The 14635-nt window shown below is 47.4% G+C and overlaps 1 protein-coding gene across 4 annotated transcripts in view; it reads left to right on the top strand.

Annotated features, from left to right (window-relative positions):
- Positions 1-14635, top strand: part of stk3 (serine/threonine kinase 3 (STE20 homolog, yeast)) — a 761988-nt gene that overhangs the window by 328233 nt on the left and 419120 nt on the right. The gene's annotated exons all lie outside the window — the stretch shown is intronic.

Genomic DNA, 14635 nt, shown 5'->3' with positions numbered 1-14635 from the left:
TAAAGGGCCAGATAGAGAGAGGGTAAAAAGGGCCAGAGAGAGAGAGAGAGGGAAAAAGGGCCAGAGAGAGAGAGAGGGAAAAAGGGCCAGAGAGAGAGAGAGAGAGAGAGAGGGAAAAAGGACCAGAGAGAGAGAGGGAAAAAGGACCAGAGAGAGAGAGGGAAAAAGGGCCAGAGAGAGAGAGAGAGAGGGAAAAAGGGCCAGAGAGAGAGAGAGAGAGGGAAAAAGGGCCAGAGAGAGAGAGAGGGAGGGAAAAGGGCCAGAGAGAGAGAGAGAGAGGGAAAAAGGGCCAGAGAGAGAGAGAGAGAGGGAAAAAGAGCCAGAGAGAGAGAGAGAGAGAGGGGAAAAGGGCCAGAAAGAGAGAGAGAGGGAAAAAGGGCCAGAGAGAGAGAGAGGGAAAAAGGGCCAGAGAGAGATAGAGAGAGAGAGAGAGAGGGAGAGGGAAAAAGGGCCAGAGAGAGAGAGAGAGAGAGGGAAAAAGGGCCAGAGAGAGAGAGAGGGAAAAAGGGCCAGAGAGAGAGAGAGGGGAAAAAGGGCCAGAGAGAGAGAGAGAGAGGGAAAAAGGGCCAGAGAGAGAGAGAGGGAAAAAGGGCCAGAGAGAGAGAGAGAGGGAAAAAGGGCCAGAGAGAGAGAGAGAAAAAGGCCATAGAGAGAGAGAGAGAGAAAAAGGGCCAGAGAGAGAGAGAGAGGGAAAAAGGGCCAGAGAGAGAGAGAGAGGGAAAAAGGGCCAGAGAGAGAGAGAGAGGGAAAAAGGGCCAGAGAGAGAGGTGGGGGGGGGGGGGGGGTGGGGGGTGGGGGCAGAGACAGAGAGAGGTGGGGGGGCCAGAGAGAGAGAGAGAGAGAGAGGTGGGGGGCCAGAGAGAGAGAGAGAGAGGTGGGGGGCCAGGGAGAGAGAGAGAGAGAGAGGTGGGGGGCCAGGGAGAGGGAGAGAGAGAGAGGTGGGGGGCCAGGCAGAGGGAGAGAGAGAGAGAGGTGGGGCGCCAAGGAGAGAGAGAGAGAGGTGGGGCGCCAAGGAGAGAGAGAGAGAGTTGGGGGGCCAAGAATAGAGAGAGAGGTGGGGGGCCAAGGAGAGAGAGAGAGGTGGGGAGCCAGGGAGAGAGAGAGAGAGGTGGGGGGCCAGGGAGGGAGAGAGAGAGAGAGAGAGAGGTGGGGGGCCAGGGAGAGAGAGAGAGAGAGAGGTGGGGGGCCAGGGAGAGAGAGAGAGAGAGAGTGAGGGAGAGGGGGAGAGAGAGACAGAGTTAGAGAGAGGCAGCGCGAGAGAATGGGAGGACACAGAGAGAGGGAGTGATCAACTGCTGGCAGAATTATATCTATCCGGAAAACTCCACATGGTTACAAGTGTGCAGGCAAATATTGACTACTTGTGCAAGCAAAAAAAAAGCCAGGTATCTCACTAAATCAGTTAATCATCTCATTTAAAGCTTCTTCCCAAAAAAGTACATTTGTTGCTGTTTTTGATTAATAGTAGGACAAATTTTAATGCCTTTATCTTTCTGAAATTGTCTCACCGCCCCCCTATGTAAGACGAAAATTGTAATGTGGCCATCCATGCGAAAAGCACGCACAACTCTGCTCTATACCATGGGCTCTTATTTTGTTTAGTAACCTTTGAACAAAGAACAAAGAAAATTACAGCACAGGAATGGGCCCTTCGGCCCTCCAAGCCTACGCCGATCCAAATCCTCTATCTAAACCTGTCGCCTATTTTCTAAGGGTCTGTATCTCTTTACTTCCTGCCCATTCATGTATCTGTCTAGATACATCTTAAAAGACGCTATTGTGCCCGTGTCTACCACCTCCGCTGGTAATGCATTCCATGCACCCCACCACCCTCTGCGTAAAGAACTTTCCACGCATATCCCCCCTAAACTTTTCCCCCTTTCACTTTGAACTCGTGTCCCCTTGTAATTGAATCCCCCACTCTGGGAAAAAGCTTCTTGCTATCCACCCTGTCTATACCTCTCATGATTTTGTACACCTCAATCAGGTCCCCCCTCAACTTCCGTCTTTCTAATGAAAATAATCCAGCCGCTTGAGGGAGGAGGTCCCGCCTCAGTGAGCTGCCGGCCAATCAGCGGGTCAGCCGCTCTTAGTCCCAGCAGTGCCACCGGCAGCTGTGGCCATTGCTGGGACTGCAGCCCAGCCGACCAAGGAGGGTGCCATGGAGTCGGGACTGAAGGTATGTTGGGGTTGCCTCGCCGGGGGGATCGGTTATGCCGGCGAGGCAAGGGTAGTAGTTTGGGGGGGGGAGGGGGGATCTTGGGTACCGGAGGTGGGTTGGGAGGCGGGGGCGGCCCTCAATTGGGCACTCTGTGCCCGACTACCATGGCACCCCCCCCCTGCAATCCCACCCCCGGCGAGTGGAAAGGCCAGCAGCTGTCGCTGGGCAGCCTTTCATGTCCCCAGCATACCCACTTGCTATGGGTAAAATACCCGTAGCGACGGGTGAGGGCCCTTAAGTGGCTGTTAAGTGGCCACTTAAGGGCCTTTATTGGCCTCAGTCGGGCGGGCGGGCCGTTTTCCCTACCGCCTGACCGCCGTAAAGTTGGCCGCAGGTGGGAGCAGGGTGGGAAGGCCTCCCGGAGCCTCCTGCTCAATTTTATGCCGCCCCTATGCCACCATCCGACCCACTAGGGCAGCGTAAAATTCAGCCCAAAGTGTGCAGGTAATTTCCCCCCTCCCTGATGCATTGCAGTGTCTGTAGCTCGGCCTCCAGCTCACTGACTCTGAGCCAAAGGTCCTTGAACTGCAGACACTTACTGCAGACGCAGTTGCTATGAATCACACTGGTGTCCATGAGCACCCATGTACTGCAGCTGCAACACATTACCTGCCCTGTCATCTTTGTTATGTTTTAAGTAATTCATTATTTACTTTTTTTTTAAATTAATGCCTCTCCTCACCAGCACTTACTGCTCTAATTTAAACCTTGGTAATACAACAAACCTTATCATTTAAAAATAAAACAGTAGACTCACCAGCTTGCTTCCCTTCTGCTTGCCTGTCTTAATTAATTATAATTAATTATTAGGTAGCTACTTAAATTTTAATTTTGTGTTTTTCTAATTTGCAGCTATTAACAGCATTGACACACACACACCATAATCATCATCATCTTCTTCTTTGGCCTCCTTGTCTCGAGAGACAATGGGTAAGCGCCTGGAGGTGGTCAGTGGTTTGTGGAGCAGCGCCTGGAGTGGCTATAAAGGCCAATTCTAGAGTGACAGACTCTTCCACAGGTGCTGCAGAAAAATTTGTTTGTGGGGGCTGTTGCACAGTTGGCTCTCCCCTTGCGCTTCTGTCTTTTTTCCTGCCAACTGCTAAGTCTCTTCGACTCACCACACTTTAGCCCCGCCTTTATGGCTGCCCGCCAGTTCTGGCGTTCGCTGGCAACTGTCTCCCACGACTCGTGATCAATGTCACAGGACTTCATGTTGCGTTTGCAGACGTCTTTAAAGTGGAGACATGGACGGCCGGTGGGTCTGATACCAGTGGCGAGCTCGCTGTATAATGTGTCTTTGGGGATCCTGCCATCTTCCATGCGGCTCACATGGCCAAGCCATCTCAAGCGCCGCTGACTCAGTAGTGTGTATAAGCTGGGGCTGTTGGCCGCCTCGAGGACTTCTGTGTTGGAGATATGGTCCTGCCACCTGATGCCAAGTATTCTCCGGAGGCAGCAAAGATGGAATGAATTGAGACGTCGCTCTTGGCTGACATACGTTGTCCAGGCCTCGCTGCTGTAGAGCAAGGTACTGAGGACACAGGCTTGATACACTCGGACTTTTGTGTTCCGTGTCAGTGCGCCATTTTCCCACACTCTCTTGGCCAGTCTGGACATAGCAGTGGAAGCCTTTCCCATACGCTCGTTGATTTCTGCATCTAGTGACAGGTTACTGGTGATAGTTGAGCCTAGGTAGGTGAACTCTTGAACCACTTCCAGAGCGTGGTCGCCGATACTGATGGATGGAGCATTTCTGACGTCCTGTCCCATGATGTTCGTTTTCTTGAGGCTGATGGTTCGGCCAAATTCGTTGTAGGCAGCCGCAAACCTGTCGATGAGACTCTGCAGACACTCTTCAGTGTGAATATAATAGCAGTGTACTAATCGAGCTATTTATAGATACTCCCAAACAGCAGTTACTCAACAACTAATCAGTTACACCTTTCCTGTGATGTCACTATTTGAATATTTTTCAAACTCAGTCAGTGCGTACCGACTCCTGAAGAGGTGCTCCCACGCAGGTCCGACAGCTCTCAGCTCCCGAAGGTAAGTGAAGGCCCTGAGGCTGGCACTGTTTTTATTCTCTCAAGATTCCAGGTGCTCCCTCGCAGGTCCGACTGCTCTCAACGGCCCTTGTGGAGACAAAGTCCCACCTTCACATTGAGGATACCGTCCATCGCGTTGTGTGGCACTATCACTGTGCGAAATGGGATAGATTTCGAACAGATCTAGCAATGCAAAACTGGGCATCCATGAGGGGCTGTGGGCCATCAGAAGCAGCAGAATTGTACTCAACGACAATCTGTAACCTCATGGGCCCGGCATATCCCCCACTCTACCATTACCATCAAGCCAGGAGACCAACCCTGGTTCAATGAAGAATGCAGGAGGGCATGCCAGGAGGCGCACCAGGCATACTTCAAAATGAGGTGTCAACCTGGTGAAGCTACAAGCCAGGACTACTTGCGTGCCAAACTGTATAAGCAGCATGCAATAGACAGAGCTAAGCAAATCCATAATGAACGGATCAGATCTAAGCTCTGCAGTCCTGCCACATCCAGCCGTGAATGGTGGTGGACAAATAAACAACTAACTGGAGGAGGTGGCTCCACAAATATCCCCATCCTCAATGATGGGGGAGCCCAGCACATCAATGCGAAAGATAAGGCAGAAGCATTAGCAACAATCTTCAGCCAGAAGTGTCGAATTGATGATCCATCTCAGTCTCCTCCTGAAGTCCCCAGTATTACAGATGTCAGACTTCAGCCAATTCGATTCACTCCACATGATATCAAAAAACGACTGAATGCACTGGATACTGCAAAGGCGATGGGTCCTGACAATATTCCGGCAATAGTACTGAAGACCTGTGTTCCAGAACTTGCCGCACCCCGAGCCAAGCTGTTCCAGTACAGCTACAACACTGGCATTTACCCGGCAATGTGGAAGATTGTCCAGGTATGTCCTGTACACAAAAAGCAGAACAAGTCCGACCCGGCCAATTACCGCCCCATCAGTCTACTCTCAATCACCAGTAAAGTGATGGAAGGTGTCATCAACAGCGCCATCAAGCAGTGCTTGCTTAGCAATAACCTGCTCAGTGATGCTCAGTTTGGGTTCCGACAAGGCCACTCAGCTCCTGAGCTCATTACAGCCTTGGTTCAAACATAGACAGAAGAGCTGAACTCAAGGGGTGAGGTGAGAGTGACTGCCCTTGACATCAAGGCAGCATTTGACCAAGTATGGCATCCAGGAGCCCTAGGAAAACTGAGGTCAATGGGAATCGGGGCAAACCCTCCGCTGGCTGGAGTCATACCTAGCGCAAAGGAAGATGGCTGTGGTTGTTGGAGGTCAATCATCTGAGCTCCAGGACATCACTGCAGGAGTTCCTCAGGGTAGTGTACTAGGCCCAACCATCTTTAGCTGCTTCATCAATGATCTTCCTTTCATCATAAGGTCAGAAGTAGGGATGTTCGCTGATGATTGCACAATGTTCAGCACCATTCGTGACTCCTCAAATACTGAAGCAGTCTGTGTAGAAATGCAGAAAGAGCTGGACAATATCCAGGCTTGGGCTGATAAGTGGCAAGTAACATTCGTGCCACACAAGTGGCAGGCAACGACCATCTCCAACAAGAGATAATCTAACCATCTCCCCTTGACATTCAATGGCATTACCATTGCTGAATCCCCCACTATCAACATCCTAGGGGCTACCATTGACCAGAAACTGAACTGGAGCAGCCATATAAATACCATGGCTACAAGAGCAGGTCAGAGGCGAGTAACTCACCTCCTGATTCCCCAGATCCTGTCCACCATCTACAAGACACAAGTCAGGAGTGTGATGGAATACTCTCCACTTGCCTGGATAGGTGCAGCTCCAACAACACTCAAGAAGCTCGACACCATCCAGGACAAAGCATCCCTCTTGATTGGCACCCCAGCTACAAACATTCACTCCCTCCACCACCGACACACAGTGGCAGCATTGTGTACCATCTCCAAGATGCACTGCAGCAATGCACCAAGGCTCCTTAGACAGCACCTTCCAAACCCACGACCTCAACCAATTAGAAGGACAAGAGCAGCAAATACATGGGAACACCACCACCTGCAAGTTCCCCTCCAAGTCGCACACCATCCTGACTTGGAACTATATCGTCGTTCCCTTACTGTCGCTGGGTCAAAATCCTGGAACTCCCTTCCTAACAGCACTGTGGGTATACCTACCCCAAATGGACTGCAGCGGTTCAAGAAGGCAGCTCACCACCACCTTCTCTAGGGCAATTAGGGATGGGCACTAAATGCTGGCCTGGCCAGTGACGCCCACATCCCATGAATGAATAAAAAAAGAAACCAGGCTGACACCTCATTTTTAGGTATGCCTGGTGCTGCTCCTGGCATGCCCTCCTGCTCTCTTCATTGAACCAGGGTTGTTCCCCCAATTTGATGGTAATGGTAGCCTGGGGGATATGACGGGCCATGAAGTTACAGATTGTGGTTGAATAGAATTCTGCTGCTGATGTTTCATTGTGCCTCATGGATGACCAGTTTTGAGTTGTTAGAACTGTTTGAAATTTATCCCATTTAGCACCGTGGTAGTGCCACACAACGTGATGGTGGATATCCTCAATGCTAAGTTTGGACTTCGTCTCCACAAGGACTGTGCGGTGGTCACTTCCACCAATGCTGTCATGGACAGATGCATATCCGACAGGCAGGTTGGTGAGGATGAGGTCAAGTGGATTTTTTCCTCTTGTTGGTTTCCTCACCATCTGCAGACCCAGTATAGCAGCTATGTCCTTTAGGATTCGGCCAGCTCGGTCAGTAGTGGTGCTAACAAGCCACTCTTGGTGATGGACATTCAAGTCCCCCACCGAGAGTACATTTTATGCCTTTGCTACCCTTGGTGCTTCTTCCAATTAGTGTTCAACATGGAGAAGCACTGATTCATCAGCTGAGGGTGGGGGTGTGGTGGTAATCAGCAGAAGGTTTCCTTGCTATGTTTGACCTGATGCCATGAAACTTTGTGGGGTCCGGAGTTAATGTTGAGGACTCCCAGGGCAACTCCCTCCCGACTGTATACCACTGTGCCACCACCTCTGGTGGGTCTGTCCTGCCATTGGGTCCAGTCATATCCAGGGATGGTGCCGATCATATCCAGTGATGGTGGTCTCCGGGATATTCGTGGATTCCGTGAGTATGACTATGTCTCCCAATTTTGGTGCTAGCCCCCAGATATTAGTAAGGAAGACTTTGCAGGGTCGACAAGGCTGGGTTTACCCTTGTCGTTTCCAGTGCCTAGGTCGATGCCGGGTGGTTTCATTCCTTTTCATCGACTTTGTAGTGGTTTGATACAACTGAGTGGTTTTCTAGGCCATGTCAAAGGGCATTTAAGAGTCAGTCACTTTGCTGTACGTCTGGAGTCACACACAGGCCAGACTAGGTACGGACAGCAGATTTCATTCCCTAAAAGACATTAATGAACCAGATGGGTTTTTGTCACAACTGACAATGGTTTCATGGTCAGTATGGGTCATAAGGATTTCTTTCCAGGATTTAATAGTTTTCTGCATGAAGAAGGTTATTCAGAGATTCGTTTCATCTTATCTGTCCTGAGAGAAAATTAAAGTCCTCCATCAGAGTATCCAATTATTTCTTGAATGATACAAGGTGTTCATCTTCACCACTCTTACTGGTCGCCTCGTTATAGGAAGGATGTGGAAGCTTTAGAGAGGGTGCAGAGGAGATTTACCAGGATGCTGCCTGGACTGGAGGGCATGTCTTACGAAGAAAGATTGAGGGAGCTAGGGCTTTTCTCATTGGAGCGAAGAAGGATGAGAGGTGACTTGATAGAGGGGTACAAGATGATGAGAGGCATAGATAGAGTGGATAGTCAGAGACTTTTTCCCAGGGTGGAAAGGGCTATCACCAGGGGGCATAATTTTAAGGTGATTGGAGGAAGGTTTCGGGGAGATGTCAGAGGTAGGTTCTTTACACAGAGAGTGGTGGGTGCGTGGAATGCTCTGCCAGCGGTGGTAGTAGAAGCAGATACATTAGGGGCATTTAAGCGACTCTTGGATAGGTACATGGATGATAGTAGAATGAAGGGTAGGTAGTTAGTTTGATCTTAGAGTAGGTTAAAGGTTCGGCACAACATCGTGGGCCAAAGGGCCTGTACTGTGCTGTACTGTTCTATGTTCTATGTTCTAAACGTGTTAATCACGTTTCATGTGAAGAAGACATTTTATTAGTTTGATCCTATGCGGCATTGTCCTAATCTCACATTTTGTTTGAAGTAATGGCAGGGAATTTCCTTGGAGTTGCTCCTGCTCCATTGCAGTAACTTTGCCGGAAATGTGAAGGAAACCATGGTGGTTAACCTTCAGTACTTCCTTACCTATTCCCAGGTTTTACCCTGGGCCCACACTGCTTTAATCTCAAGTGCGAGCCCTTCATGAGGAACTTTGTCAGGTACTTTTTGGAAGGCGAGGTACATCATGTAACGTTTTCTGCATTCCACTTGCTATCTCATTTCAAAAGCCAACAAGGTTGGTTAGGCTGGTTCTGACTCTATGTTTACTGGGATTTTACAAACCTGTTAGTTGTCAAGCTTGCTCCTTATGTAGGGCCGATGGTTTTGTAATTGCCTGAATGTTTCTTGAAAATGGACACCACATCACCTGTTCCCAGTCTACTCAGGTCTCCATATGACTATCACTGCCTCTCAATTCTCCTCCCTTGTCTGTCGGGGGTAAGTGACTTCTGAAATTGTGGATTTATTTGCTTTTAGCCCTGTGAGCCTATCCAACACCGAAATCAATTGTCCATTTTACATGTATTATTCCAATTTAGGGAGGGCATGTTTCGGCTATCTTCTCTTGTGAATATGACTTAAAAACTTCCACTTTACCTTTGCTGAAGTGGTGTTAAATAAATTACCCCAATCAGCTTGTTTTATTGGGATTGTTAGTATTTGAGAACATAAGAAATAGGAGCATGAATAGAACATGGCTGATCCTCGGCATCAACTCCACTTTCCTGCTCGCTTCCCATATCCCTTGATCTCCTGAGAGACCTAAGATCTGTCTATCTCAGACTTAAATATATCCAACAATGGAGCATTCGCAATCCTCTAGGGTAGAATAATCCATAGATTCACAACCCTTTGAATGAAGAAATTTCTCTTCATCTCAGTCCTAAATGATTAGCTCCTTATTCTGAGACTGTGCCCCCATGTTCTAGATTCCCCAGCCAGGGGAACAACCTCTCTATGTCTACCCTGTCAAGGCCCTTCAGAATTTTGTATGTTTCAATGAGATCACCTCTCATTCTTCTAAACTCCAGAGAATATAGGCCCAATTTACTCAGCCTCTCATCGTAGGACAGCCCCCTCATCCCAGGGACCAATTTAGTGAACCTTCGCTGTATCGCCTCCAATGCAAGTATATCCTTTCTGAAATATGGAGACCAAAACTGCGCACAGTACTCCAGGTGTGGTCTCACCAAAGCCTGTTTCGGCGGGAGACAGTGGCGTAGTGGTAATGTCACTGAATTAGTAACTCAGAAGCCTAGGTCAATGCACTGGAGAAACGTGTTCAAATCCCACCACAGCAGCTAGTAGAAGTTAAAGTCAAATAATTAGTAAGATTTAATTAATTTAAAAAAATCTGGAATTGAAAGCTTGCTGTAAAAACCCATCTGGTTCACTTGTGTCCTACAGCAGTGTGGTTGACTCTTGGCTGCCTTCTGGAATGGCCTAACAAGCCACTCAGTAGTCAAGGGCAATTAGGGATGGGCAACAAATGCTGGCCTTGCCGCAATGCCCACATCCCATGAGTTTATTTAGTGATACAGCACTGAAATAGGCCCTTCAGCCCACCGCGTCTATGCCGACCATCAACCACCCATTTATACTAACCCTACATTAATCCCACTACCCTCTCACATCCTCACCTTCCCTCAATTCCCCTACCACCTACCTATACTAGGGGCAATTTATAATGGCCAATTTACCTATCAACCTGCAAGTCTTTGGCTGTGGGAGGAAACCGGAGCACCCGGCAAAAACCCACGCGGTCACAGGGAGAACTTGCAAACTCCACGCAGGCAGTACCCAGAATTGAACCCAGGTCACTGAAGCTGTGAGGCTGCAGTGCTAACCACTGTGCCATTCCAATGTCATTGTTTTTCATACCTTTGCAACAGAAACAAGCAAAATCCGAGAACTCCCTTCCTAACAGCGTTGTTGGTGTACCTATACCCCAAGGACTGCAGCGATTCAAGAAGGCAGCTCTCCATCACCTCCTCAAGGCCAATTAGGGATGGACAATAAATGCTGGCCTGGCCAGCGATGCCCACATCCCATGAACAAATAAAAATTTTTAAAAATTAATCCCAAATTTATTATTTGAATTCAAATTCCACCTTCTGCCGTGGTGGGATTGGAACCATGTCCCGAGAGCATTATCCCGGGCCTCTGGATTACTAGTCTAGTGACATTACCACTACGCCACCACTGCCCGGTGGTAGTCTGGGATTTGGGGTCCAGCGCGCCATACGCCTAGGGCACACCTGCCCCCTCCCTGGCACCTGCCATAGCCATGGGCCACAGCTGCTGCTGCTGGCTATCCAGTGGAAGGGCTATTAAAGATTTTTTAAAGTCACTTCAGAGGGTGCCTCCATGTTGAGGCACCCTCTCTCCCCTACCTGCATTGGCAGTGCCTTCCTCCAACGGCCTCTTATTGGTCCACCAGCCTGGGGATCCTGCTTTTAATGAGCCAGTATGGGTGCAATGGGCAGATTAGACAACTCTGGTTAGATGTATCCCAGAGATTTTAATCACAAAAATGCCTTCCTCCAACCAACATGCCACCATACTCCTGTTTTTGATCCCCGACCTCCACAAAATGGACAGGAACTTGGCTAAAGTAGATGTTTTGATGAGGTAAATTGAGGTGAATTATTTCTACTGATTAGAGAATTGGTAATGAGAGGGAATAAATGTAGGATCAATACCAAAAGATCAAGAGAGAGGTTTGGAGAAAGTTGTTGGGATCGGGATGCACTACCAGAAACAGTGGTGAAAGCAGAATCCCTTTTAAAAGAGAGGTGAATACAAACATATGAAAATGGTAGGTAAAGACCAACTGATCCATCAAGCTTGCCCCATATACATAGATGCTTGAGCATCATGATTAGGCTTTTGCTACCCCTCCACTCTGCCATATGAATGAATATTGAAGAACATAAGGTTTCAGGCAAAGGACCGAGAAATGGGATTAACTGGCTGGTGCTTTCAATGAGACAGTATAGGTGCAATGGGTAGATTAGACAACTCTGGTTAGATGTATCCCAGAGATTTTAATCACAAAAATACCTTCCTCCAACCAACATGCCACTATATTCCTGCTATTGAACCTCAATCTCCATTGGCCCCTGCTCTGAATGAAAGTTTTGCTATCCAACCTTAGCACGTAGGTTCGAATTCTGATAAAAGATCATAGACCTGGAACTCTGCTTCTCGATCCACAGATGCTGCCAGACCTGCTGAGTATTTTCAGCATTTCAGATATTCAGCATCCGTAGTATTTTGCTTTTGGGTTAATGTTTGTATGATGCGCAGTGAATGTGACCAACCAGGATCTAACCTTTTGTTTGTCACTGGACCAATCAGCTTATCAGTTAGAACATATTTTAGCTTTCAGGCATTGGTGATTGACATCAATTGGCACCAATGGACAAACATTTTTGTTTGACTTGCCCAATGAGGCTTACTGATTGTCACTGCTCCCCCAGCTTCTGGTGATAGCGAAGTCAAAGGGAGTGAAAATCTGTCAGGATGATCTGATGAGAGAGGCAAGAAAAGCCTGTGTGATTTGCTGTACGACTAGTGCCTACTACAACTGGGTATCCTTGTTTCAATGCTAGACTGACCAATGGCAAGTATTAGTAAATCCACTAATCCAAGTCAGAGTGACTTGGTGTATTAGTTTTGTTATTCATGAGGGGAGGTGTGAAGTATGGGAGATTTGGTTATAAATGTTATCCTGTATATTCACTTGTTTGTAAATAAAGGACTCAATGTACCAACCAAAAGGTTATAGCAGCGTAAATGAAGTCACATGTGAAAACCATAAATATCCAGTTCAGGTTGTTACTTGCCCAGATTACTTTGTTGTGTAAATAGATATTGAGCAGCATGGACAACTCTTGAATGTAAGAGATGGGAGTCCACTTTTAAAAAATTCTTTCACCGGATATGGGCTTTGCTGGCAAGAGCCAACAACATTGCTGTCGGCCTAGAGTCACATGTAGGCCAGACCAGGGAAGGATGGCAGATTTTCTCCCCTAAAGGACATTAATGATAATCAATGATAATTTCAAGACTAGCTTTCAATTCCAGATTTTTATTACCAGCTGCTGTGGTGATTTGAAGCCAGGTCCTTAGGGCATTATAGCCTGGGCCTCTGGGCCACTAGTTTAGTGACATTTACCACCATGCCACCATCTTCCCAGCCACTTAGGACTGAGCCACTGAGGCAGCAATTTTCTAACAATGCTTTTGTGGCACCTTTGGCTCTGGTGGCTCCAATGAAAAGAACTAATAAAATTATTACACAGTGAAGTAAAGGCCTGCTTGGGTCTGCAAATGAGACCCGACCCGAACCGAGCCCGACAGAACTCCATCCGAGACTGACCCGGCCTGAGTCCTTCCATTTTTTCCCGCGCCCAACCCGACCCGACCATCAGTTAACCTACCTTCCGTTTTTCACTTTGTTCCTTATCTGCATAAGCTTAAAATAACTAACAAAACTACCTTTAAAGTCCAAAAAGTAAATTAACATTATAGTCACTTACCTGAGGTAAGGCATGGGGGCGGGTGGGGGGGCGCGGTGGTGTAGTGGTATTGTCACTGGACTAGTAATCCAGAGTATTGCTCTGGGGACATGGGTTCAAATCCCACCACAGCAGAAGGTGGAATTTGAACTCAATTAATAAATCTGGAATTAAAAAGCTAATCTAATGATGGCCATGAAACCATTGTCGATTGTTGTAAAAACCCATCTGGCTCACTAATGTCTTTTAGGGAAGGAAATCTGCTGTCCTTACCTGGTCTGGCCTACAGGTGACTCCAGACCCACAGCAATGTGGTTGACTCTTACATGCCCTCTGAAATGGCCTAGCAAGCCACTCAGTTAGGGCAATTAGGGATGGGCAATATTGTATATGGCTAGCGACGCCCACATCCCATGAATGAATAAAAAAAAAGGTGGTGATAGAGCGTGTCCGATCCAGCCTGACCCGACCCGAGCCCGAATGCCGGACCCGGAAGTGCGACCCAACCCAACCCGAACCCGACACATGATGTCGGGTCCCGTGGGGTTCAGGTCGGGTAGCAGGCCTTTACAGTGAAGGAATATGAATACTACTATATTGGTCACTCCACTAAAAATGAGACCTTCATATCATTTTGTCAAATTATGTTTAGTATTATGAATACACTTTGAATACTATCCTGTTATTTGAGTGGCTAAAAGGTGGTATACTTGAAATACAGTGACGGCAGATTTGGAGTGCCTGGCCAAATCGTGGTTTGTTGCGTTTAGGCATCCAAACCTCAGTAGAATCTGAAAATAGTAACTCTGTTCAGGAAGACAGTTGTTGTTAAAATTCATGTTCATGCCTTTGAGTATGAAATGTTGGCATTTTTTTTTAATGAGGCTAGGAGTTCATGGCCCAGATCTTCTGCTTTAGTGGACTTCAACAGCAATAACAGGAACAATTTATATTTATATAGTGCCATTAAAATAATAAAACTTGGTACGTATGCTTGTTTTGGTGGTGGTACGACCGTGGCAGGAGGATTGCAGTGTCGTTTCTAGTTCCACTTCTCCACAGGTCACAACATATATTTAAATGTTTACCCAGTTATTGATACCGTCAATCATAGACTCTACTGTTCATCCCAGAATAAAGTATGCCAAGCAGGTCTATTTAATAAACAACAAAATTATCAGTTTATTATAAAACAAAGCATTAACACACAGATTGACATATGAAAGTTCCCTTTTACCTTAGCCCTTCACACACACACTGGAAAAAATAGAGATTCTCTTTTTAGAGCTCTGTTACAAAAAAAAGACAAAAAAGAATACTTACTAATTCTTGAAGAAAAAAGAGAAGATATGGAAAGATGTCAGTTGTCCTTCGTTTGGTTAGGCGTCCCAAATTCACATAGACGGCTGTCACTGGGATCTTTCTCTGGAGTAATTTGGTCAGGCAGCGTCGAGCATTTATCCTGCAGGTTTTTCCAGCATCTCAGGAGAAATGTGGCAACCATGGTTTCAGGCAGTCTTTTCAGAAGGAATGCATTATCAATTTCTCTATTTCTTACACTCGCTTCTGAGA

The sequence above is a fragment of the Heterodontus francisci genome, chromosome 5 (assembly GCF_036365525.1).
Source record: "Heterodontus francisci isolate sHetFra1 chromosome 5, sHetFra1.hap1, whole genome shotgun sequence".
Lineage (NCBI taxonomy): Eukaryota > Metazoa > Chordata > Chondrichthyes > Heterodontiformes > Heterodontidae > Heterodontus > Heterodontus francisci.
Note: the sequence above shows the minus strand (reverse complement) of the source record. Positions and strands in the feature narration are given on the sequence as shown.